Raw genomic sequence first — 26,737 nt, forward strand, 5'->3', positions numbered from 1 at the left:
TTTCAAAATTACTATCAGCCTACTGCAAACTTCATCAAAACTACAGAGTGAGACTGGAACCTAATGAAAATGTAATTGGAAAGTGTTTAATAAAAGAAATAAAAATGAATTACAACATAATGTTATTTTGTATTTTTAAGTAAATATGTGACCTGAAGGGATACATTTCTATTTGAGTTTCCTGACCTACAGGATCAAACATAAAGTCCTCTGCTTGGCATCCAAAGTTTTTCACAACCTGGCCCCTTTCTACTTATCCAGTCTTCATACACCCTACATCACCACATCTATTGTGATCCAGTGACACTGGCCTTCTTTCTATTCCTTGAATGATACACTCCATCTCCAGGCTCCAGGCATTTTAACTGGCTGTCCCTCACACCTGGATACTCTCCCTCCCCTCATCTTGGCTTTCTTTCTTCCCTGGATTTCATCAAGCTCCAATTAAAAACCTCTCTTCTAAACGAAGTCTTTCCTGATCATCCTTAATTTTAATGCCTTCTCTCTGAGATTACCCCCAAATTATACTACGCATACTTCTATTGTCTGTACATAGTTGTTTTTATAATATTTCCTTCATTAGACTGTGATCTCCTTGAGAGTAGGGAATGCATTTTGCCTTTCTTTGTATTCCCAGAACTTAGCACAGTGCCTGGCACATAGTAGGTTTTTAATATGTGCTTACTGACTGTTTGGTCATTAAACATTCTCCTACGGATAGATATGAAAATTAATTGCTTCCTCAATCTTCTAATTTTTTGTACCACCTTTTATATGTAAGTCACAGATCCATTTGGATCTTATATTGGTATATGGTATAAGATATTAGTTTATACATAAAATTTCTTCCAGTCTTCTTTGAAGTTCTTCCCAGCAGTTTTTGAAAGTAGCTGAGTTCTTTCGGTTTATCTTTTAGATTTTGATACCACTATGGTTTTGATACCACAACAGATTATAGATCCATATAATGTGTGAGTACTCCTTCCAACAGTACAGATCAAAATCTTCCCATACCTTCTTATTTTGCATAATTCTCGTCTATATCTTATCTTGTCTCCTGCATGTTCCATAAATGAAACACTCCAGTTATTTTTCTGGCTGTCCCGCATGTCTGGAATGTTTTCCCTTGTCTGCTCTACGACTGCCTTGGCTTCCTTTAGGTCCTAACTAAAATCCCATCTTCTACAGGAAGTCTTCCCAAAAACCTCTTAATTCTAGTGCCCTCTCTCTATTTTTTTAAATTTATCTTGTATATAGCTTGTTGTGCATAATTTTGTTTGTGCATTGTCTTGCCAATTAGATTGTAAGCTCCTTGAGGACAGAGACAATCTCTTGTCTCTTTTTGTATTCCCAGCACTTAGTGCACTGTTGGTCACCTAGTAGGCGCTTAATAAATGTTTACTAATTGATTGATGTCTCTCCTCCATAGAGACCCCACCTAATACCAGTCAGTCAACAAGCATTTATTAAGTGCTTGCTATATTATAGCCACTGTGCTAAATGCTGATAAAACAAAGACAGGCAAAAACAATAGTATCTCACATTCATGTGGGGTAGACAACATGCAAATGATGTGTTTACAAAATATGTACAGAGTACATGAAAGGTATGTGCCAAAGGCCTTATTTCAAGTCTTTCTACGTTACCTGAGTAACAATGCAGAACTCAAGTTGTCTACCTGTTATCCCAAACTCTTGCTACTTCACTGGCCCATACATTTTTTGATTATACACATCTTTTAGTTACAGAATCAGAGTCATAGGATCCCAGAATCTCATAATTGGAAGAGACTATGGACTGTAGTCCATCTTGCAGGTGAAAAAGAGTCTCCCATTCAAACCAGCCAATATGCTTCTCCAGTCTTTGTATGAAGACCTGCAGTGACAGACAACTCATTACCTACTGAGATAGCCAACTCTTCTTTTAAATAAGTCTAATTGATTTGGTTTTTTAAATTATATTTTATTTTTTCAAATTAAAAAAAACTGATTTTCTCTTCTCTTTTTCTCTCCCAACCCCAACCGTAGGAAAATAGATAAATTCTTATAACAAATGTGCATAGTCAAGCAAATAAATTTCTGCTTTTTCCATGCACAAAAAATATGTCTCTTCCTGCACCCTGAATCCATCATCTCTCTGTCAGGAGGTGGGTGGCACACTTCTTCATTGTTCCTGTTAAATCAGAACTGGTCATTGAGTTGATCACAGTTCTTAAGGCTTTCAAAATTGTTATATTTTAGTGTTGGCCAAATGAAATCTTGATGTTTTTTTTTTTTTTTATCACTGACATATAGTATCAATACTGTACCAGGAAATCTCTTACGTTGGAGAACCTAATTTCCAAGATGGAAGCTGACTGTTACCCATTCAGGTAACTGGTTCCACTATGCTGCTCTCCATGCTGGCCATTAATTGTTGGTAATGTGTAACTGTTCCCAAAGTTTCCATTGTCTTCTTGATTCTTGGAGTTGGTTTACACCATTTTCTAAGCAGGGGAAAGAGCAGTGCCAACTCTGCAACAACCTGAAAATGTACAGCTCATGCTGCTATAGTCATAGTCATCCTAACTGGTGTCCCCATCTCTAACCTCTCACTCCTTGGGGGCATAGCTAGCACATTGGATGATTAAGTAATAAACCAAAAATTAGGGAATTCTACTGAATCAATTCAGATGAAATCCATTAAAGATAAATGGAAAGTTTTATACATTGGTTTAAAAAATCAACCTCAAAGTACAAGATGAGGAAGGAACAGTTAGACATCAGTTGTTCTGAAAAAGATTTGAGGCATTAATGGACTGCAAGCTCCATCTGAGTCAGTAGTATGATACTGAAGCCAACAAAGCTAATGCTGTCTTGGGCTGCATTAAGATAGGCCCATTTTCTTTGGATAGGGAGGTGATATCCCACTGTACCTTGTCCTCATCAGACCTCATCTGGAGTAGAGTCTTCACTTCTTGGTGCCATGGTTAAATAAGGATATGGATAATCTGGAGAATCCCAGAGGAGGTCAACCAATGAGGTGAAGTGTCCTAAATCAGTGTCATATAAGGATAGGTTGAAGGAACTTTCATGTTTAATGCAGAAAAGTGAGGATTCAAAAGCAGAGGTCAAGAAAGGGGAGGTCATCATGGGGAGGGGACTTGTTCTTGTTTGGAACCGTTGGCAAAATCAGAAGTTTCATAAGTGGAAGTTGCAAAGAGGCAGATTTAGGCTTGATATCAGTACAAGCTTCCCAACAATGACAACTATACCAAACTGGAGTAGGCTTCCTCAAAAGGTGATGAGTTGCCTCTCCTTGGAAGACTTTAAATGAAAGTTGGAGACTGCTTATTAAATATGATATAGTGGGGATTCCTATCATGTATGAATTAGACTAGATGGTCTCCTGGCTCTCTTCTATCTCTCAAATTCTATAATTCTGTTGTTCTTTATTTCAATCAGCCTCCTCACTGATTCCCAAAGTATCTTCCAAATATATTGCTTTCATAATGTCATCCATTTGCTCAAAAGCTTCCCCATCACTTAAATTCCTTAGCCTGTTGTTCAGGGCTTTAAAATCTGACAGTGAAATTTTCAACCTTATCACTTATCATTACCTGAATCAACCTTCCACTCCAGCCAAACTGGCCTTCTCACTCACCTCCCAAACTTATCCTGCCCTTTTCCTGCCTCTCTGCCCTTACTTCACACCATTTCCATTCCTCAGAATTACCTTCTACTTCTGTCCTCGCCAAGCTACCTGTCCTTCATAGCCTAATGCAATGTTCCCAATCCATGAAGCCTTGTCTCAGCACAACAGAACTAGCTACAGAAAAGGTAAGCAACTACATAGTGCACAAAACATGCAGGAAGGGGAAACCGGGACGACAGGAATGAAGGCAACTTTGTCATATAATTTTAACACATTATTTCAAAATTTATATTTAACATAATCATTTAACCAAATTCTTATATTTAATAATAATAAATTTTATTTGGTAAACACTTTCCATTCAATTCCATGCTCCATGGCTTACATGTATGTATTTTTTAAAGCGTCAAGTCAGTGAAAGCCACAAACTTCAATGTGAGGTAAATAATAAGGAAGTTGTCTTTTTCAGTGCTTGCCTAGAGCAAAGAAATGCCCATTGTTTTCTCATGCTAATTCATCACATAATACTCTTCCACTCTGAACTCATCATGCTTATTTTTTATATAGTTCCTTTGGCAATTAATCCTAGTATCTTAGGACCTTGTAGTTGGAAGTGACCGAGGGAACATCTATTCTAACTGAGTTACTTTTCAGATGAGAAAATCAGGGCCCAGAGATTTGAAATGACTTATCTAAGGTCACATAATCAAGTATGATATCTTACAATAGTCACATAACTTCTCTGATTACCTTACCTGTGAATGAAGGATTGAATTAACTTCTAGGGCCCATGCAATTTAAGATTTCACATTATAGCAGATGAGCAACCATTTTTTTTGATTGGCTGATTCAAACCTACTCTCTAGGAACAATCACAAAATAGTTATATCGATATTTCTCACATGTATGAGGGGTCACAAAGCACTGTCCTGAAAATATGTTTGTTGGGCAAGGTAGGTAAGAATATCTATATGTTATTGACTAGGAAACTGGGACTCAGATATCTCACCTTGTTTGTCCGAAGTTACAGGAGCATTAGAACTTGAATCTAGGTCCTGTGACTCAACTTGAGTCCTAAAATACTACAATGATACCCAAGATCCATTACATTCTTTTTTTTTTCCTGACTAAGTACTTTGCAACTACTCTGGGCCATTGCTCCATCCATACATTACTTCATTCACTCAGTCAAGAAACACTTATTAAAATGCCTACTATGTGCCAGGCACTGTGCTAAATTGTTGTTGTTCTTGTTCATCCTTGGTTTTCAAAGAAGAACAATGACATCATGGATGAGTGATGTCTTAACTCATGTGTGAATTGTATTTAAGTGAGCCAGAGCTGAACAAATCGTCAGCCTCATTCTGGGGATAGAAAGGCAAAAACATGATTCATCCTGTCAGGGAGTTAATATTTAAATGGATGAGATAATGTTTAAATAATTATGTATATACTATATATTACATATGTATGTGTGTGTGCATACATACATACATACATATATATATATATATATGGAGAGAGAGAGAGAGTAAATGGAAAACAATCTGAGAGAGGACCAAAAAAAGGCTTTTCTTTCAGAAGATGGGACTTGAGCTGAGTCCTGAGAGAAGCCAAGGAAACCAAGAGGCAAATGGGAATGGGCAGGGTATACCAAGGATGGAAGACAGCCAGTACAAAGGCACAGTAAATGAAGTGTGAGGGCCAATGTAGCTGGATCATAGGGTGCATGGAGGATAGTAAAATATAAGAGAACTGGAAAAGTAGGACATGCCCAGGTAATAAATGGATCTAAATGCCAAACAGAATAGTTTATACTTGCTCCTAGAGGTAATAGAAAGTCATTAGAGGTTATGGGGTAGGGGCTGGAGGAGGTGTCACATTCAGATCTATTCTTTAGAAAAATTGCCTTCATACCTGAGTGAAAATTGTATCAGTGTGGGGGATGACTTGAGTCAGGGAGGTGAATTAAAAGGCTATTGAAATAATATATAGGTGAGAGGTAATGGCCTGAACTTGGGTTATAGCTGGAGGAAAGAAGACTTATATGAGAGATGTTGTAAAAGTAGAAATAACAATTTATTGCATATGTGGGGTATGTGAAAGTGAAGGTTTGAGGATCATACCAACCACTTCCTCACCAGCTACCTTGCCTATACCACTTGCCCACCACCCCTTCTGGTTATATCATTGCTCCTAGAAAAGGTGTATCAATTTACTACCCTATGGTGCTCTACTCTTCATCCTTGCAACTTTCCAAACCATAATAGCCCTCCCTAACCACTCATCTCCTGTATGTGATGTTGCCCCCTATTAAAATGTAGGTTCTGTGAGGCTAGAGACTGTCTTCACTTTTGTAGTATTTATATTGTCATAGTTTAGCACAGGGCTTGGCCCATAGTAAGAAATTATGAAAGGCCTCTGTCTCTGTATCTCTGTCTTTGTCTGTCTCTCTGTCTCTCTGTCTCTGTCTCTTTCTCTCTCTCTCTTCTTTTCTTTCTTTTTTTCTTTCTTTCTTTCATGGACCACCAAGGTGCTGGACTATTTAAGTGCCCTGCAACTCTTTAGTGGTTTCTTCAGAGGTACAGTACATAGGACACCATACTCTCATGGAGATTATTTAGCCAGGGCCTGGGAAGTGATTCTGCCATCTGGTAAAAGACACATGTGGAAGTAAGTCCTTTTTTAATGAGCAATGAGGACTTAAGAAAAATAAGTTGTGAACGTATGCTCTGAGAATAGGAGGCTGTTCCCATTTGTCTTTATGCTATATGCATTTGAGCAAGTCATCTTCTAACTGAGCAGGGTCAGCACTGAGGACTCAAACAAATTAACTCATGGTTAGAATTTCCTTTTAATATCTGGAATTTTTAAAAGCAGATTTCAGTATCATAAGGTGGATAAGGGTTAACATGAGTTGGAGAACAAAGGTAGATGTTCATTCGATCCAAGGGCCTATGAGTCAGTGATGCATTCCCTTCTCTGGTTTGCCAGCCAGTTTTCATTTGAGTGATATACAGGATACCCTTCCTCCAAGTAGCTATGAGTCATGCTCACTGGCTGTAGAAGGTCTTGTGAGACCTGACTTCTTTCTCCTTTCCTCTCCTCCAAATTTGCAACGTTTTCAATCCATTTAAATAGCTCTTGTGTCCAACTGGCTCTCTCACAGACTACTCCCAAAAGATGGTCTGAGCTACTCTCCTTGTGGTCTTAGTATTAAACAAAAACAATGGCGATGTTCATTCACTCAGCAGCATTTTATTTTTAAAAGCACTCTGTCCTTCACTAAGCAATCGCCCACACAATATCCCCAAGAGGCATGGAAGAAGCTGCTATTCATATTTTGACCGAATTAGAACAAAATGGTCAAGTTGGATGTCAAGCCAATGAGCCCTGCTGAGGGAGGCCTATGAATGATGATACATCTCTGATTAGGAAATTATAGGATCATTGATGTAGAGCTGGAAGAAATCTTGTAGATCATTGATTCCATTCCTTTCATTTTACAGATGAGACACTAAGGCCCAGAGAGGAAAAGCTTGGTTAGCTTGGAGCAGGCCCATCCTGAAGCAAGCATAGGAGAATGGAAGTTACAAAAATGCACTGGGCACCAGTTTTCTGATTTTCATTTTGTGCTGAACTGACTTTACATTTCCCTATTATGCCTTACATTGTTTTGCAATTTGTTCCCTCTCCCATTCTTACCTAGCCTATCTCCACCGAAAATGGCCAAAGGAAAAGGACTGTTTGCTATGGTCTTCTAAAATGTGATACATTTCAATTCAAAATTCCCACCATTAGTATTAAGTAAATTCAACCAATCCCAATACATAGAAAGATATTTTCTCCTGTCTTCCTCTTTTAAAATTTCATCTGCTTTTTGTTCTTCCCTTCTCCCCATTGTCCTTTAAATAGGACTTTTCAAATAATCTCCCTATCCCTGTCTCACTATTGTCTCCCCTTCCTTTCAATAAAAGAATTGTTTATCCATTTGAAAGCTCTGTAAGTTGTAAAATCTCTCTGATCTAATCAGATATATTTCACTTTCAGGATCTTCATTAGCTTTCTTGATATTTTACTCTTTTTTAAAGAGTTCCCCAAAGATAACAGAATCCTGCATTTCTGCATCTACTCCACAGTCCCTTAGAATATTTTTTTATTCTCCAAGAATAAACCTACCTTTCATAAATTTGGTGAATCAGAGGGGCGGAGCCAAGATGGTGGAGTGAAAGCAGTGACTTGCTTGAGCTCTCCCCCAAACCCCTCCAAATACTCATAAAAAATGGCTCTAAACAAATTCTGAAGCAGCAGAACCCACAAAAAGACAGAGTGAAACAAGTTTCCAGCCCAAGACAACCTGGATGGTTGATCAGAAAGGTGTATGGAGCCAGGCTGGGAGTGCAGCGCAGCGCAGTGTGGGTGCGCAGGCCACAGCCAACCTAGAACAGGCCTCAGAGGACTGAATCTCGGGCAGCTATGGAGGTTTCCAGACTCCTCAATCCACCAATGCCAAAGACAACTTAGAAGGTCAGTGGGAAAAGTCTGTTTCTGTCGGTGGTCAGAGAGGAAGGCAGGGTCTCAGCTCCATTCCCCAAGATCCTGGCCCTGGGGGGGGGGGGTGGCAGCTGCTTCCTGAGCTTCCAGCCCATAGACTGAGGGGGAATCCAGTGGCTGATCAGAGAGGGACTGCAGGGATCTCTTTGCCAGTGCTGAGCCAGGAATCTCTTGCTTTGCCCATGTGTGGATCTGGTTCACAGTTCTGGGTGGCAGTGCTGGGGTGAGGAGGAGCACTGGCTTGGTGGAGCTTGTAGTGGCTGCGCAGAGAAACCCCTCCTCACAGTTACAGGACAGAAAGGAGTACTTGTAGTAACAGGCCAGGAAAGGAGTAAACACCTTGCCCTTTATCATACCACCTTGGAAGAAATGAAAATTTACAGGTCCCTACAAGTATCTCTGAAAACAGCTACACAAACCCCTGAAGCTTGGGACAGTACACTCTCCACATTGGAAGCATACTCTTACCTTAACAAGGAGTTTAAAACTCAAGTAATTGGCTGGGATCATGAGCAAGCAGCACAAAAAGAGTCAGACTATATTATCTTACTTTGGTGAAAAAAGAAGATCAAAATATACAACCAGAAGAAGACAACAAAATCAAAGCTCCTACATCCAAAGCCTCCAAGAAAAATATGAATCAGTCCCAGGCCTTGGAAGAGCTCAAAAGGGATTTTGAGAAGCAAGTAAGGGAAGTAGAGGAAAAACTGAAAGTGATGCAAGAAAATCATGAAAAACAAGTCAACAGCTTGCTAAAGGAGACCCAAAAAAATACTGAAGAAAATAACACCTTAAAAAACAGCCTAACCCAAATGGCAAAAGAGGTCCAAAAAGCCAATGAGGAGAAAATGCCCTAAAAAGAAAAATTGGCCAAATGGAAAAGGAAGTCCAAAAGTTACTGAAGAAAATACTTCCTTAAAAATTAGAATAGAGCAATTGGAAGACAGTGACTTTATGAGAAATCAAGACACTGTAAAACAAATCCAAAAGAATGAAAAATTAGAAAACAATGTGAAATATCTCATTGGAAAAACAACTGACCTGGAAAATAGATCCAGGAGAGAGAATTTAAAAATTATTGGACTATCTGAAAGCCATGATCAAAAAAAGAGCCTAGACATCATCTTTCAAGGAATTATGAAGGAAAACTGCCCTGATATTAGAACCAGAGGGCAAAATAGAAATTGAAAGAATCCACAGATCTCCTCCTGAAAGAGATCCCCAAAGGAAAACTCCTAGGAATATTGTAGCCAAATTTCAGAGTTCCCAGGTCAAGGAGAAAATATTTCAAGCTGCCAGAAGGAAACAATTCAAGTACTGTGGAAACACAATCACACAAGATTTAGCAGCTTCTACATTAAAGGACCGCAGGGCATGGAATATAATATTCCAGAGGGCAAAGGAGATAGGATTACAACCAAGAATCACCTACCCAGCAAAACTGAGTATAATCCTTCAGGGGAAAAATGGTCATTCAGTGAAATAGAGGACTTTCAAGCATTCCTGATGAAAAGACCAGAGCTAAACAGAAAGTTTGACTTTCAAATACAGGACTCAAGTGGAACATGAAGAGGTAAACAGGAAAGAGAAATCATAAGGGACTTATTAAGACTGAACTGTTTACATTCCTGCATGGAAAGATGATATTTGTAACTCATGAACTTTGTCAGTATTAGGGTAGTTGAAGGAAAAAAATTATATGTATGTATATAGATAGATAGATAGAGGGCACAGGGTGAGTTGAAGATTAAGGGGTCATATCTGGAGAATAAAATTAAGGGATGAGAGAGGATGATACTTAGAGAAGAAAGGGAGAGGTAGAAAAGGGTAAATTATCTCACAAAAAAAAACAGAAAAGAAAAGTCTCTTACAGTGGAGGGGAAACGGGGAAGGTGAGAGGGAATGAGTGAATCTTATTCTCATAGGATTTGGCTTAAGGAGGGAATAACATACACATTCAATTGGGTATAAATCTGTCTTACCCTACAGGAAAATGGGGAGAAGGGGACAAGAGAGCAGGGGATGATAGAGAGGAGGGCAGATTGAAAGGGTAATCAGAAGCAAATACTTCTGAGGAGGGACAGGGTCAAAAGAAAGAATAGAATAAATGGGGGGCAGGATAGGATTAAGGGAAATAGAGTTAGTTTTTCACAACATGTCTACTTGGAAGTGTTTTGCATAACTGCACATACAACCTATATTGAGTTGCTTGCCTTTTCAATGAGGGTGGGGAGGGAGGAAGGGAGAAAATTTGAACCAAAGTTTTAAAAACACATGTTTAAAAAAAATGTTTTCACATGCAACTGGGAAATAAGAAATACAGGAAATGGGGCAGAAGTCTATCCTGCCTACAGGAAAATAGAAGGGGAGGGGATAAGAGAAGGGGGGAGAGATAGAAGAGAGGCAGACTAGGTGAAGGGGTATTCAGAATGCATGCCATCTTGGGGTGGGGGAGGGGTGATATGGGGTGAAAATTTGGAACTAAAAATCTTGTGGAAGTAAATGTTGAAAACTAAAAATAAATAAATTTATATCAAAAAAATGTTTGACACAGTAGATATTTAATAAAATGTTGTTAATTAATCTAAGCAAGTTTACAATATCAAATGTCAAGAAGGTTTTTAATAGGATAAAAAGAAGCTTTTAACAAGTTAAAAGTGATGGAAAGAGAAAAGAGAACCACAAAAAATATATAGCCAATGCCTTGAAATACAAAAGACTTCTCTTATGTATAGATAAATATGACCCTTTCCTTGCATGATTCCAGAATTGTCATAATGCTACATTGCCGTGTATTAGAGGCCAAAAAACACCCTTCTCAGAAAGAGATCTTTTTTTTCTTCACGGAATACATTCATTCATTCAACTACCATATACTGAAGTCACATGTCCAACAAGATAGGGGATGAATCACTTTCTCCCAACCTCTTCAACTCTTTAACTACATTCTTTTGCCATGCCCAAAGGAATTATATTGTACCTGTAGAATAATTACAGCTAAATCTACAGAAAATAACAGAATCCTGGAAAAAGTAAAATCCTTTATGAATTAATACCAAGATAACTCTAATACTTAAGAGAGTATACTCAATGCCCTTCCCCCACCAGTCTCTTCATGTCCTATCAGGAGAACCAACAAGGAAGAGGCTTGGATCCTCATTTCAAGGATTTCTGTCCAAAAACCTCCTGCCATTCCTACTCATCTCTAAGAAATGCCAGATAATAATTCTACCCAACCACATGAAAGAAAAGAGGAAAGTGGAGGAATGAACTAAAAAAGGTGTCAGTTGTGGGGGCCAAATCATATCTGAAGGGAAGGTAACTAAAATCTATCATTACTCAGGGTAGGGACTTGGGTTGGCAAGCCCTACATTCTCCAGGACTAAGAGGCTAAAGAAGTCTTGAAACTTGGCTAAAGCATTCAGTATCTGCTTATCAGCAAATAAGAGATGGAGGGAAAATAACAAAAGATGAGATATCAAAGTATCAAGAGAAAGGCCTCAATAAAAGCCCAGCATACCAGCAGACAAATCAGTGAAGAGTATCCTAAAACCAGAAGAATGAGTAAAACTTCAGAGAGGATATTATGATCTGTTTACAAATATAATGTGAATAAAAGTAAACTAGTAATACTTGTGAAAAATAGAGTCTTGTGAGCTTCCTAGAGCATAGAGTAACAAGAAAATCCAGAATGTTTCAAAAGAAAAATAAATCCATAAGAGAAAAAAAATGGAATAAATATGCGTTAGGGACAAGAACATTTAATGCAGATTTTTTTTTAAAAATTAGAATTTTAAAAATTAGAATAGAATTAAGAATATAGAATTTCACCATAGAAGTGAGAGATTAGTAGATTGAGAACCAAAAAAAAATACTGAAGTAGAGAAAAATTTGCCAGAAGAGAAGCAAAATGCAACAATGTAAAACCAAGTCTTGAATTCTTTAAAAGCCAAAGCAACAGACCCAGAAGTCAGGATGAGCAAAGACAATTTGGGTATCATAGACCTCCCAGAAGTACATAGCAAAATTTTTTTGGTCCTGAAGATAATAATGTGGTAAATAAGATAAGAACCTTGCTCAGAATTTCTGAAGGCACACAAAAAATCCCTCTATTTATCAAAAAGGATCCACAGAGAGCAATCAGATTTTTAAAAATTTCTCATATTTACATAAGCATTTACTGAAAGTCCACAAGATGCATAAAATCTAGGGAGGGTGTTGCCTACTAAGCGAAAAACAAATATGGTATTTCCTTTGTAAAGGGCTTACAATTTAATTGGGAAATGAGATGCATATAAAAACAACAGTTGAAGGATAATTCATTCAAGGGTTTGGCACCATCTGTTGGGGCAACAGGACCAAGCATGATTTTTCTTGTCTCCTCACCACCACCACAAATGTGGGAATCATCTGAACAATACATTTGGGGGTAGAAAGGAAAACCATAATTAGAGCTTTGAACAGATCTTGTGACCCAAGTGGCCTTAGTTAAGTGCTTGATCTGGAACTTTTTCTACTTAAAAAAAATGTGTGTGTGTGTGTGTGTGTGTGTGTGTGTGTGTGTGTGTGTGTGAGAGAGAGAGAGAGAGAGAGAGAGAGAGAGAGAGAGAGAGAGAGAGAGATGTGAATAAAAGGGCAATTAGTCAAAAAATATATGAAGTTCTATTTTGATCAGTGATTTAGTGGGAAGAGATCTATTTTCCCAAGAAGCATACCTGTCTCTTATATTTTATTGAAAAGTTTTGGAAATATGTTCCAAAAATCACAACTTTCATTTTAACTTCAATTCCAGCCAAGCATAGAAGGCTGTCACTGGTATTTTTTTTTCTTGGTTGGTTGGTAGAGAGGTGGTTAGTAACACTCAAGTATCACTGTCTTATAAATATATATATTGAATTAAAAGGGATGTATTCCAATAAGTTTGGTCTCTGCTCAAGTTTTGGTTTAAACCATTACTCCGTATCCAATGGAAACAAAAACAGAGATGTGTTGTTTTAGCTGATTTTTGTTACTAGATTTAGTCAGCCCACTGCTGTACATCACTACAAATATCCAAAACTTGAATCAAGGGACCAGAAGGACAGGAAACAATATATCCAAGCATCATCACTAATGCCAATACTGTTTATCCAAACAATCTTCTAGCCAAACTTACTTAATGTTTGTTTTCAGAAAACTAAAGCCTAGAACTTCTGGAGAGTAAAAGGAACAGGTATGTTTAAAGAAAAGAATCAGTTTAGCAAACCTTCCCCAACCACTCTTGATATTAATGCCTTCCCTTTGTTAGTTATTTCCTAATTGTTCTGTATATAGCTTTTACACATATGTGTGTGTATATTTGTATTTTGTCTCCCCCATTAAATTGTAAACTCCTTGAAGGCAGGGACTGTTTTTTGCCACTTTTTCTATCCCCAGCACTTGGCACAGTGCCTGGCACATAGTAGGTACTCATTAACTGATCAATATAGTGAAATGTGACATGATGTGAGTTATTTGCTCATTGGGATCTGATACCCCATCTGCCTCCAAAAAAAGGCAATTTACAAGGTTAACCATATTGTGAATAGGAATAAAAAAGAAACAAACTATTTAAAGATAGCAAAAGTACATGAGGTGAGCTAATTATTATAACAGGACACTGAATTTGGTTCTCCATGCCCTGAAATCTAAAGAGAATAAAAAGAAAAATAATGAGTTATGCATTTTTTTCTCCATTGCTAACAACAGTCATATAAGTTCAGTTCTAAAATATTTTTTCCCTTAGAATTAAGCTCAAGAATGAACTGCGTTTGTGTGTGTCTGTGAATTTGTAACCTAAGGAATTTGTGCTTAGGGTCTTTATATAAAGGACACAGAGTAGCAAGCTGGAATGTCTTCAGCTATAGTTTTGCAAAAGACACAGAAATAAGATTGAAATGAATAATTCTTGTATTGATTCTCCATAAAAGCTGAGAGCATAACATTAAGTTGCAAGTTAGCAAAAGCATTTCTTCTGCTAGGGGCCAAAAGAATATGGTTCCAGTACTTTGTTTTCTGTTAGCCCATTGGTACAGTTAGAACACAGAGAATGTAGGTTAATATGAATTGCATCTATTAATTATTATGGCTTGTGGCCATGGTTCAATTTAATTTTAGAAATAATTATTTCACTCTTCCAGGCAGCTAAATGGTTCAGCATATAGAGCACCTGGGCTGGAGTCAGGAAGACCTGAATTCAAATCCTGTCTTAGACACTTACTACCTGTGTGACCCTGTATAACTCTTTTGGTCTCAGTTTCCTCATCTGTAAAATGAGCTGTACAAAAAAATGGCAAAGCACTCAAATATTTTTGCCAAAAAAAAATAGCAAAAAAGCAAAAAACAAATGGGGTCACAAAGAGTCAGATGTGTTTGAAACAACTGAACAACATTGCCTTCTTACTATTTACAAAGTATTGTCACTCTGATATCTGAGTGATTAACCCTACCTAATGGAAGTCTTTCTTGATAGGTTATATTTCTTGTTTGGAAGGTACAGTAAGGGGAGAAGAAGAAATATGGACTTCATGCAATATCAAAACCCTCCCCTGTGGATCATATGATCTAGGTTATGTATGGTTTCTTATTATAGTTAATAGAGGCCAGAGTTGGTCAGTTGTTTTTCTTGAGTCACCTACACACACACACACACACACACACACACACACACACACACACACACACACACACACAATCCATTGTCATAACATCCAAGATGACTACTTTCTTTTCTCACCCACACAAAGCAAAAAATGAGGTGGTTATGTTGGCTTTACAATTCACTCAGTGGTGGAACCTCAGACCCACATCCTGCAAAATAATACCGTCTGTGAAACTTGGCAATATGGAGCTCACTGATTCCTATGGATGTTTCCCCAACGTGGAATTAAGTAAGGAACTGACACTGTCTGTTATCAGTGGGGCATACATATCTTACTCAAAGAATGCTTTCTCCCCCACAGGATCTATTAGGTCTCTCTAAACTTGACATCATTCTAAAGTCTTCTGTAGCCAGTTTTTAATATCCCTTCCCAGCTCTGTTATTACGAGTTTAATCCTTGTTTGATTTACAGGATATTTAAGAGTGCAGCGATTCTAGCCCAAACTATAAATCCCTAGGAAAGGCACTAGAATAAAGGGGGGGGGCACTTTTTCTTGTTCTGGAACATCTATTTCAAATACTCAAATGGAACTATGATGATCTCATCAATTTTAGAGGTCTCTTTAATGCTACAGATTGCAATCCATTCCTGCTGGCACATTCTGTCTGATTATTAGATCTCTTCTCCCACTAATTTGCCACAGGGGGCTCAAGCAATGAGTTAGACACTTTACATTCTTTCTCTTGGAATCACTAGGATACAGTGGCACTCAGTGACTATTTACCTCTTATTCCTGTTCATTGCTGTGTGACAGCCTTTTCTTATTATTATTATACAATGTCCTTTATCCCTGTTCTTCTTGAGAGTTCCTCATTGGTTCTGTGGTGAGACTTGCTCTTACCCACTATGAGCATGACTCTCCTTTGACCTCTGTATGATACTCCTGTATAATGCCTCAGGAGCAAGTTATTCCATGCCTTGCTGCCAGATAGCGATAACTGTAGAACATTAGTTGTAAAAAAATTTGTGCCTTTGCTTTCATTAATGCTTGGGGTCAGTAAAGTAGCTTGCAATTTCTTGAAAGCTACTATCTTCCTCCTATAGAATTGAGTCCATGAAATATCCCTAGTCACTAGCAAGTAGATTATTGATTCGTGATCAGTTTCAAAGAGGGTCCTAAGACTACTGAGGCCAAGGTATCATTTTTCAAAGAAATTACACACAAAATGATGCTAGGGGCCTGTGGTGGGAAGGGATAAGGTTAGTGTTAGGTTGTGAAAAATAAAATTTATTGCTATAATCCCATGCTGGTAATCAGTACGATGACAGAGCACTTTGTAGCCAGACTGGATTCCCCTTCCCCTAAGGAGGTTGATTAATGAGGTGCTTTCCTCAGTGCACTAAACAGCATTCTGGGGACATGAAAAAGTTTAAATATCACTTTGGAACAAGAGCTGTTCTGTCTTCCCAACAATCTATAAGAACAAACATGGAAAAAAAATAATTAAAATATTCAGCAACTATATCCAAGAGATCTGAAAGTAGGCTACCAGATATTGTGAAATTATGAAAGGTCCGAGACAAGTGGCTCACAGGATGGGTAGATATTAGTAGATTATCATCCACTGAAGGGAATATTTACATCAATTTGATCGCAAAGCCTTCAAAATTTAGAAGTGTGATTTGTGAGGCAAGGATGCTACTGAAGAGACCTGTATAAGAATAGGACTGGTTTTTGGGAAAGATGAACAAAAGTAATAACTGAATAATCATATTATGTTTGTCCAAGGTTACACAGCTAGTAAATGTCTAAGACAGAATTCAAACTCAGGTCTTCCTGGGCAGCTAGTTGATATAATAGATGGGTTTTCAAGAAGTCAGGAAGCCTGGAGTTCAAATATGATCTCAGACACTGAGCAAATTACTTAATCCTGTTTTCCTCAGTTTCCTCATTTATAAAATGAGCTGGAGAAGGAAATGCCAAACCACTCCAGTATCTTTGCCAAGACAACTCTAGATGGAGTCTCAAAGAGATGGATATGACTGAAACAAATGAACAACAATGACAACTTCTTCACTCTATAACCAGTGTGCTATCTGTTATACCACCTAAGTATTTCAGTTGGGGAGAGCATAAACACAGTATAAGGAGTCTATGAACTTGAACTACATAAGTACAAGGTCAAAAAAATTAGGTCATTTAAATCAGCAAGATAGTTTTAGTCTGTTACTGGAATGCTGTAAGTGGTGGTTGGGCAGGAGGAGGGGATGTTTTGGGAGGAGAGGCAATGAGAAAAATAAAAGCTTTTAACCAAAACACCTTTTTGAGGAAAATATATTACCCTGGCCATTTGGATTTTAGTATAATTTTAAAAGAAATAACTTTCAGAATAGTGCAACTCTTTGAGGCAGGAGAGAGCCATTTGTGATTCTCTGTGGTTTGTATCATTGATCACCCCTCTGAGACTGGCAGCTCTCTGAGCCATTAACTTGTTTCTCTGGCTGCACAGTTAATTGAAACAAAGAACTGATAGAGTAGGATAATAAAAGTTTATCTGCAATGAGGAAACAAGATTTCATTTTATTACTATTATTATTATAGCTCATTTCTAACTTTACCATACTAATATGAGTCTAGGAGCCTACTGTCTTCTCTCCAAACCTAGGTGAAGTCTTCAGCACAAGAAGAGTCAGGCAGCAATCAGAAAAACTGGTGCTCCAAATTTCTCCTCCCTACATACAAATTGCACATTTCCTCTTCTGTGGGAGGATGCACACCCTACTCCCATCTCCGTTCCCAGTTGCAAAATATGTTTGGTAGCAGCTTTTTAATCTATAATATATTTTACAGCATGACCACATCTAGTAGTACTTTGTTTCATTAGGACTTCTTGAAAACCTAACCACAGTTACTAACAGATGTTAGGAAGAAAAAGTAGGCAGCACTTCAGTAGAAAGAGCACTGGCTCTTGAACCAATGGTTCAAATCACCAATGTGCCGGTGAATATTTAACAACCAGCTCTATGGGGGGGTATTATTGATGACCTTCTTTTAGATATGCATTATTAGCATTTTCTCCATCAATTTCTTAGGTGTAGACAATCTTCAGAATGACAAATCAAGCCCTTATTTGTAGCTTGCTGACTTCCAAAAGTATAGATATTCACAGTGAAAATTTAACAATAAGCTTTCCTATAAGAGATATGAGCTGGTTCTAACACAGCCCTGGTTAACATTCTGACTCTGATTATTTACTACCTGGATGACCTTGATTGGGAAAGCCATTAACTTCCTTGGGCTTTGATTTTGTCTTCTGTAAAATGAGGGATTTAGACTAGATAGACACTAAAGTCCCTTCAGGATCAAATCTGAGGATCCTCAAAGATAGTCACTTATCATAGTAACATTCATAGGTCCCTATAGGGAAAAGAAGACTGTTTGCTTGCTGTTACTTTCTCTTGGGAGGACAGTCAATGAAAGACCAGCATCAGCATGTTATTGACCTACATGGTCAGAATGTCATATGAACTGAGTCTGCAAAGTCTCATCTGATGGCTTTCTTGCAACATGAAGGTCATAAAACTTAGCTTCAGTTTCTTTCAGGCCTTTTGCTGTAAATAATAATAACTAACATATGCTGACATTTATGTAGTATTTAAGGTTTGCTAGGTATATCTAGTTAAATGAAGATAATATGTCAATGGTACTCACAAGACCTACTTCTATCCAGCTGTGACTTAATCTTAAAATTCTTACCACCCAGATGCCTTCTTGGCAGTTACTTAATCTTTATCCTGCTCACTCTATTAAATAATGACCATAATAAGCAAGCAACATTATAGTTCACCCTTAATCCAGTTAGGTTAAACATTGGCGGAATATTCAATAGAAATTTAAAAATGATTTACCATACAAGAAAAAAAAGTTCCAAATGGGGAGAAAAGTAAATGACTCCAGATGTAGTTGGGCTTTTTAAAAAAATCTGCACAGCAAAGAAATTAATGATACTTGAAACGTGGAGAAGAAGAAAACTGAGATGAGCACAAGATTTCTCATAAAAAGCACATCTTAACTTTTTTTTCTCAGAAATAGTGGCCATTAAATACAATGATCCAAGACAACTATGAAGGACTTATAATGAAAAATGCTATCTATCCCCCAAAAGAACTTATGGTGACTAAATACAGATTAAAGCAAATTTTCTTTATTTTTCATGAGGTTTTTTGGATCTATGTTTTCTTTCACAACACGACTAGTATGGAAATTGTTTTGCATGACTACTTGTGTATAACCTACATCAAACTGCTTACCTTCTCAGTGAGGGGGGTGGGAAGGGAGGAAGGGAAATATTTGGAATTCAAAGTTTTTAAAATGAATATTAAAATTATTTTACATGCAATAAAATAAAAACTGAATAAATTTCAAACACACACACACACACACACACACACACACACACATGCAAAGAAAAGAAATAGTGGCCATTCTTCAAATCAAGGCCCAAAGTAATGGGAAGTTACATTTTCAATGGAAAAAATGACTTCAAAAACTCAAATATTATGTCCCTTAGGGGATACTGGAGATGAAAGTCAAAGATTAAAAGAAATTATAAAGCTTAAGAAAGTTCTTTCCATTCTCCTCCCCCAACCTTGTCCCTCAGCTGCCTTGGGGAGCTAAATCATGTACTGAAAGAACTTAAGAATCCAAATACCACCTGTGCTATTATCTGCTGGATAGGCCCAGCCAAATCTGTTCTCTTCCTGATTCTGTGTTTCCCAGGTCTGGCAGGGGAGAATGAATGATGCTAAAAAATAACTTTTCAAGGCAGCTAGATGGCACAGTGGATAGAGCACCAGACCTGAAGACAGGAGGACCTGAGTTCAAACACTTGACACTTACTAGCTATGTGACCCTGGGCAAGTCACTTAACCCCAATTGCTTAAAAAAATTTTTTTAATATAAAAAAGAAGGCACTTTTCTTTAAGAGACATATTCATCAGGTTGCTAAAAATATTAAAGTCTATATAAAGATTAATTACTAATAAGAATAATAATGGAAGAAAAAATGGGAAAATCTATGTAAAATTCAGACTATATATGAGAAAATCCTTATAATGTAGGGATTTGCAGGAGAGTATTTTAATTTTTTTGTGTGGAATACAGAGAAAAGATCTGGGGAATTTGTTAGATATGTATATGTATATAAATCATCAACGTGTGATGGTAATCAAGTCATGTCAAAAAGAAAATTTAATTTAATTTTAAGCTTCACTGAGAGCCTTGTCATTCACAATGTGGGAAAAGTTTCATAGTCCCACCCTACCTTTGTCCCTTATGGAATAAAAGCTTCAAAGTTACATATTTTGAGTTATCTCTTCATAATAATTTTGATGTTATCATCCTATGGATCTTGTGCCCTTACCTTTTTGTGCTGTTGTTTCTTACTCTTAGAAATATCAGTTCTTGCTTGATAGAAAGAATAGAAATATTGGCCCATGCTAAGACTTCTTATGTCCCTGATTGTGCAATTCATTACCATGCTTGTTCCTCATATGATTGGGTTTTTTTCCATTTGTTATTAATTCTCCTCTCTAAATCCATGACCTCCCACTCTGCTGGGTGTCAATTGCCCCCAGGGATTCCGATTTTCTTCTTCTGAGACAGGATCAATAGTTTTCTACTGCACTGTGAAGATTTTACCCATTGTTAAGGTCCTTATCTTTCATTAGATAACATCTCTATTCTTCAATGGAGCATTCTTCTGTGGGGCCCTCTCTTATTATTAAAATAAGACCATCTTCTTCTCCCCCTCCCCCCATGTTTCAATCCACTTCTTCAACTCCTTACATAGTCTTCTGTGGTCTCTCTTCTTTCTGAGAGACTATAGGAGTTATTTTTTCTTCATTGTTAACCTTGACTTGGTTTGGGTATATCACGCATTCTCCTCTATAATCTTCCTTCTCTCTCCCATATTATATATCTGCAATTCAGTCACACAGGAAAAAAAATAAACATTGATTCATCTGTAGGAAAGGTATTGTGAAGTTTAGTCCATGATGTTTCAAATCTGTTTCTCCACAATTACCCTTTAATCTTTGGCTCCATACATATATATTTTAGAAAGAAATATCTTACTGGTCTCCCTCCTGTTATGTGTTGTTGATAATCACAGAGATATTTTCATTATTTCTTCATTATTATGAATAGAATCTTAGTAAAGTTAAACATGGATATTGAATGGAAATAGAAAGGAGTATATCCTTTTCTCAGCTGTACATGGCACCTTCACAAAAATTGACCACTCATTAGGGCATAAAAACCTCACAAATAAATGCAGAAAAGCAGAACTAGTAAATGCACTATTTCCTGACCACAATGCTGTAAAATTGCATTCAATAAAGGGCTATGGAAGCATAGATTAAAAATTAATTGGAAATTAAATAATCTAAGCCTAAAGAATATATCTATATCTATATCTATCTATCTATCTATCTATCTATCTATCTATCTATCTATCTATACTTACTGCCCCACTTTGGTTAGAGATTTTATAAACACACACACACACACACACACACACACACACACACACATTTCAGTATAATTGTTTTCCTTTGTAATCCTGTATTTTATTTCATGCATTCTGAGAAGGGTTCCATAGGCTACATCAGCCTGCCAAAGGATTCATAACACCTAAAAGGTTAGGGAACCTCTGTCTTTCTTAAAGGAAAGAAAATGTTGGAGAAATGGTAAGGAAAAAAGGAAAGTGAAAGCCAATGCTCTTCCTTTTTCCTCTCCTTTTCATCTTTTTCCTTCTACTTGCTGTGACTTTTTCCACCCTGACCAAATAAGCAGGGTTCTTATATTTATACCACTAGTCCATCTCTCCTCATGGGGACATAGTGAGTAGACTAAGAAGCTTTGGAAGGAAGGGAGGAATAGTGATTCTTTTGGAATGAGCAGGAGACAAATGAAAATCCAAAACTAAGCCTGGAATTGCATTTAGTTCTAATTCATTTCCCATGTGCCACATACAGGATAATAAGATCCTCTGTTAAGTAAAGATTGTTTAGCTGTTCTGGCTCCTCCTAGCATGAAAGAAATGCTCTTCTTCTTACCTGCTAGAATTTTCAAACTGTGGAAATCTCCCAAGAATGTGAAAAAGTGCCACAAACTTTCTTCTAGGCCAGGGGATTTTAACCTGGGGCCCACAGACTCTCCAGGGATCCATGAAATTGGATAGTGAAAAAGTATGAGAAATGGTCCATAGGCTTAAACTAGATTATCAAAGGTGGCTGTGACACACGAAAGGTTAAGATCTAAAGTAAATGTAGGTAACTTTGGCTGATATTAGAAAGTCTGCAGTTTGAGACTGAGATATAAGTAAAAATTCTTTATAATTTATATGTAATGCTTTAATTTTTATTTAATAGAAGAAGAATGCTGAGAATATAATGGGCAATCTATTGCATTCCACTTTTTCAATTCCAACTGGACGTCTGATAAGGGATTTTAATATATTAAATTAGTTGGCCCTGAATAAAACCAGAATCTCATCCTCTAAGAGAGTTAAGAGAAAAGGTAAAACCTTTCTTTTGTACTATTGCTATTAATTGGTTTGTAAAATGCTTTTTGCATGACTCAAAAGGTTAAGAGCTTGGTTATACCAAAAATATTTTTTTTCATCTTGAGGAGATTCCCCATCAACTTTTTGTGCCTATTATGGCAAAAGAAAGACCACCTATTTACTGCCCCACTTTGGTTGGAGATTACAGGCTAAAACCTAAGGGAAAGAAGAAAAAGGTGTCTACTCCTTTTTTTCCTTTATCAACTTTTATTCATTTATTTTTCTCCCTTCCAAAATGGAATGTCTTTTTTATGGTCCTTAAAAAAGATGGGAGGGAGGGGCAATGTCCTGAATTTTTTCATTTTTTTCTGGTGTTTTATTTCTCTCAATTTTCCTGACACTTATGGAATTAAGGAACCAGTGCTATTTAACAACACCAGGAATGTCCCTAACCACAGTCCTAACAGATAATGAAATTTTCATCTTAATAATAATATTAACAGTAACAAAAATTAATAATAATCATGATAAATACTAGCATTTATACAGTACTTTAAAGTTATGAAGTGCTTTCCAAATATTATCTCACTTTATCCTCACAACATCTTTGGCAGGTGGGTACCATCATTATCATCCCCCATTTTACAGATAAGGAAACTAAGGCAAAGAAAGGTTACACGACTTCCCTGAGGTCACACAGCTAAAAAGCATTTGGTACTGAATTTGAACTCAGGTCTTCCTTACTCCGGGTCTAGTGCAGTATCTGATTTGTAACAAGGGTGATCAGAAGAACCCCCTAATCTCCTGAATGTGCCATCCATGTAAATGGGCAATCACTAATATACCACAATAATATAATGAACTAATGCTTCAAACAAACATCACTTGGCAAAGAAAACAATACAGAAAGTATGCAGATTAGTAACCGTGCTGTGTAGCATGTCCTACTGTATGGTACTTGCCTGGTCTTATAGATGAGAGAATTAGCCTGATCAATCTCATTATAAGTTTAAGGCACTTAAAAGCCTATGTTAATGTTGTCTGTTACAGAGAACACACTAAGTTTTTGACAGCTCTTAACAACTACAGATGAATTGTGAGTTTATCCTGCCTGAGAAGCCGAACACTTGGCGGGGGGGGGAAGTGTAATACAGGACAGATAAGTTTTGATGGAAGAAAGGTAAAAAAGAAAAGTACAAAATACAGGGTGTTGCCTGGGAGAGTTATTACCATGAGAAACCCTGAGAAAACAGAGTGACAGGGAAAGAAAGCAATGAAAAGGGCACTAAAATGTGCTGAACATAACCTTTGCCTGTGTCATCATTTGGCCTAGGGATCCTTTTCAGGACAGTATCAGATATTAAAAGAATCAGTCTCAGTATATTTAGACATTGAGTCATAATCTAAAAGAATTTAGGAAATTAACTAGGATTACTCCCTTATTTTATGGATCAGGAAACTGAAGCCCAAAGATCACATAACCTAGACCAAAATACCTTGATTCTAAGGTCTAGCGCTTTTTCTTCTTATCCATATTTGATCACATGAAAGCTTATTGGATCCTTTGATAAACAATATCATGTGATGGAAAGAATGTTGAGTTTATAGTCAAAAGATATGAGATCAAATACTTTCTTTAATGCTTACTATCTGTGCGGCCTAGAGCATGTCACTTCCCCTCCCTGGGACTCAGTTTCCTCAATTGAAAAATGAGAAAGTTGTGGTAGACGACCTCAAAGTTCCCTCTAAGCTAGGTGGTACAGTGGATAGAGTGCTGGGCCTAAAATCAAGAAGGCCTGAGTTCAAATCTGGCCTCATATGCTTAATAGCTGTGTGACCCTGGACAAGTCACTTAACCTCTGTTTCCTCATTTGCAGAATGGGATAATAGTAACACTTACCTCCCAGGGTTGTGAGGATCAAATAAGACAATAATTGTAAAGTGCTTAATTGTACCTATCACATATTAAGTGGTATATAAATGTTAGCTATAGCTATTATTATTATTATTATGTATGAATCTGGGTACAAAACCCTGGTCCTCCTCTGTTACCTCCACCTCTGGTCTCTACATGATTTTCGGTAAGACACTTCTTTCTAGACCTAATCCATCCATTGTAAAATGAGAGAGTTTATACTAGGCTAGGTATTCTTAACATTTTTTTTTATCTTGGATCGTTTGACAATTTAATGAAACTTATGGTCTCCACAGAATGTTTTTAAATGCACAGAATAAAATATACTGGATTAAAAAGGAAACAAATTCTATAGAAATATAGCCGTCAAAATATTTTTTTTTTAAAATGCATGGACATCAGGCTAAGAAACTCTATAGATGATTACTACTGCCTTTCTCCCATTATAAGTTTAAGGCACTTAAAACTCTAGAACTTTCGAATCCATGACAGAAGACTAAAAAACTAGAGCATTGTTACAATGGAGGCAGCATGGTTCAGATTAAGGAGTCATGATTATAGAATCAGAAGACACTGGTTTAAATCCCATCTTTGGGGTTTCCTACCTGTGTGACCTTGGAGAAATCACTTAACTTCCTCGGCTTCTGTCAAACTGACTAAAAGAAAAAGTTGGACTACATGGCCACTGAAGCCATTCCCAGCTTCAGATACTGTAATTGTTATTATCCAAGACACAGTTCAAGGAAAACAGCCAAACCACAGAGTAAATAGGCTGTAAGGATGGCTCTGTCACCCTCAGCTCACGGTAGAGCCACCAGAAAGGGAGAGAAGATAGCTGTTCAGCACCAATATCCCACAAGACTTCAGCAGTCAAGAGGAGCAATAGCATTGTTAAGTTACTAAACCACTAAGCAAAAATACATTTTTCATTCTAGTCAATTTCTCTGAAGAGATGAGATCACTGCAGTTTTTATCTAAGAAGAAAACAAATTCTCTGTAGTATCTGAACTCATTACATTGCAACATGGAGTCTCTGAGAAGCAGGTGATAGTAAGTGACTGAGTTCACCAAGTTCCGAAGGATTAAGGTTAAGAAAACTCATAACCAGAATAGTAGTCATCTGCATATACTTTACCTAATTATTCTCTCTTTGTCTATATATCTTTCTGTCATTCACTGTACCTGTCTATCTTTCTATCTCTGTCTCTTTCAATCAATCAGTCAGTCAGTATACATTTATTAAGCCCCTATTATGTGCCAGGCACTGTGCTAAGTGCTGAGGATAAAATACCAGAACAGAAACACAGTCCTTTCTCTCAAGGAATTTACAATCTACTGGGGAAATCTCTCTCTCTCTCTCTCTCTCTCTCTCTCTCTCTCTCTTTCTCCTCCCTCATTTTACAGTTGGACAAATGGAAACCAAGAGAGATAAAGTTTCTTTCCCAAGATCACACAACTAGTAAGTATTAGAAATGGGGTTTAAACATAGGTCCACTCACTCTAGAACAGAGAGGCTCATACCATCATGCATGTAGATACAGGAAAAGCAGCTTCTTACTACTATGAGTTGCATTGTGGTCCTGTGTTAATTGCTTAGCTTTTAAGTAGAGAGGGAAGCAACTCAAAGAAACTATCACTGGTGAGAAAAGGCCCAAGGATTAGGCAGTAAGCTGTAATACACACTCTAGCTTTCTTGACATTTATTTACAAGTGCATTAGCACAAACCATCAATACCATACGGTCACTTGGAGAACAAAAGAAGCCCCCATTAAATATCCTGTGAATTGTATTGAGACATGTGCCTAACGTTTTCAGTTAACGACATAAGAGTAGATTTCTCATTTTTATGAGTCTTCTCTACTATCTTGTACAATGATGTACTTGAGAGAGCTAGAGACTTCCGTTAGCATAATAAAAATATAAATAATTTAGATTAGTTAGTTTGCTTCTTCATTTAATATTTCCTACCCAAGAGGACAATAAATCATTTTAATAATGATGCTTTTTTGTTTGTTTTTGGTAAAATCAGAAGCAAGTGTATTTAGATCTATGTGCCCTGCCAAATGCAAGCATGAGGCTGAGTGGCCCCTAAACACTCAACATCATGCTGCCACACATTTCACTGTTCAGTAATATTGAAGAATGAGCACTGTTTCCCACTTTTTTGTTAGGCAGCATGGCATAGTAAATAGAGATCCAGCCTCAGATTCATGAAGACATGGGTTCAAGTTTGGCCTGAGATACATATAGACTAGTCATGTGCTCCTGGGCAAATTATCAGAATGAAAGTAGCCAGGACCCAGAAACTATACAGAACTCATTCATATCCTGTCACTTCTTTCTTACACTGTGTACTCTACTTACCAATCCAAAGTCAAATAATATCATGGTCAAAGCCACCCTTTCTTCTAGAGTGACGTAAGTCATAGTTAATGCATACCTGCTG

Source organism: Phascolarctos cinereus, unplaced genomic scaffold (genome assembly GCF_003287225.1).
Source record: "Phascolarctos cinereus isolate Bilbo 61053 unplaced genomic scaffold, phaCin_HiC Scaffold_4;HRSCAF=312, whole genome shotgun sequence".
Lineage (NCBI taxonomy): Eukaryota > Metazoa > Chordata > Mammalia > Diprotodontia > Phascolarctidae > Phascolarctos > Phascolarctos cinereus.